Genomic DNA, 2,816 nt, shown 5'->3' on the forward strand with positions numbered 1-2,816 from the left:
ATATTAAGTTAATGATAAAATGGAACCTATGATAATTCTTAGATAACAATTTATATAGAGAGAGACTCAATGCCACATAAACATCGCACATAAGCGAGTGACAATTGAGACAGAAACAAATCCTGTTAAAATGTTTTCATTTTGACATTTACATTTTTATTATCTCGTAAACGGTATTGAATGTATTGTCTATGTATGATATGGAGTTCGTACGGTACTGTTATGACTCGCCGCTTAACGGATCTCCCTTTAAATTAATTGTTCGACCCTTATCCCATAACGACTCGCCCCTAATTTAATAACGCCCCGGGTCCGCCCCTGCCCCCCCCCCCCCCCACTTGCTGTCAAGTTAGGATTTTGTTTAATAATGGTTCCACTGTAATTTTTCTATCATGAAAGGGCCCACAGTACACTTTCCCTCAATACAAAAGAGGAGATGTGTTTTATTGTCCTCATAAACAAGGGGGATAGCGCTATTTTACTCGCCATTGGAGATACGCCCCTAGGCAATGTTTTCTTATCGCCTTGTACACAACATACATCATTGATCTGTCGATTGCCCCTTGTGATCCTTGGCGCCCGTGATCCTTAATACTGCATCTATCGATGGTTAGTGTAGTTCACGTCTTTTGATTGGCCAACGAACGAGAAGCAGCAAATAGAAGCAAATGATACAGGTCGAAGGTCTGAAAATCGCTGACGTTAATTTGTGAAAAACAAGTTATGTTGGAAGCAATTACAGAGGTGATATGGATAATTGGCATTAATATGATCCGGAAAATTTCTTTGTCTTATTCCAAGCTCCATTATTTCGCAAAAAATCAATTAATGACCCGGAACGATAGTCATACTTCATCCGTTCAATCAACAAATGTAAGGGTAATATCTTAAAGCGTTTCGTAAAAAGTTTGGAAAATGAAATGCCGGACGGACGGTACTATATGCCGCCCTATCGGGGGGGGGGGGGGGGCGTAATAATCAGCTCAATTGCAGAAAGATTTCGAACAAAAGACACCGTCAGGAAAACGGTTTTTATAGAGAAAAAGTTAAGTTCAAGGCCCATAACTTCGCCAAATATCAATGGTCCGGAACGAATAATCAGCTCAATTGCAGAAAGATTTCGAACAAAAGACACCGTCAGGAAAACGGTTTTTATAGAGAAAAAGTTAAGTTCAAGGCACATAACTTCGCCAAATATCAATGGTCCGGAACGAAGTTCACAACTTATATGATGGTCATGATGATAGAATTACAAACCAAAAATCAACTCAATATCTTCAATACGGTTATTATAGAAACAAATTCAAGGTCCAATCTAATGTCGAAGTTGTAGACGATTTTGATGGTTTATCTGTGTCGATGATGGGGAAATAAAACTTTGTAATAGATTATAAACATTTTACGAGGAATTGACCTTGAAACTTTAGAGGAGGTTTGAATTCAAAGAGAAAATAGTATAATGGTTATATGTCAGTCATACTTTTTGATACATTTCTAAGAAAGGTTAATTGATTTTCAAAGTGTGCTTTCTTTCTTTATCAAACATCATACATTTCTGAAATTTATTGCTTTAAACATTGGGGGCCAATCGTTAGTAAATAAGGGCGAGTTAACAAACAAGTAAATTCGTTGAATTGATATCCCCCGCCAAACTAGAGCTTTGTCACACAAAAAAGCATTTTTTTTTCAAGATACAAAGGGCCATAACTCCGTTATTAACAGATGTTGTACAATGCCATTTGGCGTGCATCATCCTCTTATCCATATATATAATCGTACCAAGTTTCAATGAAATCTGCCAAAGCACTTCCAAGATATGGCTCCGGACACAAAAGTGCCGGACGGACGGACGGAAGGACGGACGGACGGAAGGACGGACGGACAACGCCAAAACAATATCCCTCCGCCTTTGGCGGGGGATAATAAGTGGCGAGTCGTTATAAAATTATGGGCCATTCGCTACATACAACTAACTTTTCATAAAGCCTATAGAAATAAGGAGATTAAGAGATACAACCCAATACATCGTCGGACACCCCCGGTCTATTCATTACGTTACTCTCCATTCCTAATGTGATGTATGAGCGGAGCGTAATCAGCAGCCGTGGATATCCGACGATGAACCCAATAATGAACATTGTAAAGATAAATGCCAATAAAAGTAATTACACTTTAACATGAATTTCATACTTAAAGGGGCATAAATGTGTCAACAAATTAAAATATATTGTTTCAACGGAACAACTTCTGTATAGTTTTGACGTTAATAGTTGTGGATAACTTCTTTTTTAGAAAGGGCACATCTTTATCAAAATAGAAAATATAGCTTAACCATTCCCCCCATAAGAAGCAACTTAAAAATGGCTTTTGCAACCAGCATAAAACCAGAACAGCCTGCGAATAACTCGCATTCTGTTCAGGTTTTATGCTGTTCGCTGCTCATCAGTTAACTATTTAAAGGGTTGGAAATGAAGCCTTTAAAACTTCAATTAAGTAAGAAAGGTATTTAATTAATGTAACTTTCTAAGGGACTTAAATGTGTCAAAATCTTAGTGAAAAAGGGTTAACCCTTTATATGAGACATTTTAGCCTTCGCTTTGTAGTCTGGGACATGGATGTACTCACAGTTGTCAAAGTTCTGTAGTCTGGGACATAGTGTACTCACAGTTGTCACGCTTTGTAGTCTGGGACAAAGTGTACTCACAGTTGTCACGCTTTGTAGTCTGGGACATAGTGTACTCACAGTTGTCAAAGTTCTTTAGTCTGGGACATGGATGTACTCACAGTTGTCAAAGTTCTGTAGTGTTAGTGTTAAG

Source organism: Dreissena polymorpha, chromosome 1, assembly GCF_020536995.1.
Source record: "Dreissena polymorpha isolate Duluth1 chromosome 1, UMN_Dpol_1.0, whole genome shotgun sequence".
Classification (NCBI taxonomy): Eukaryota; Metazoa; Mollusca; class Bivalvia; order Myida; family Dreissenidae; genus Dreissena; species Dreissena polymorpha.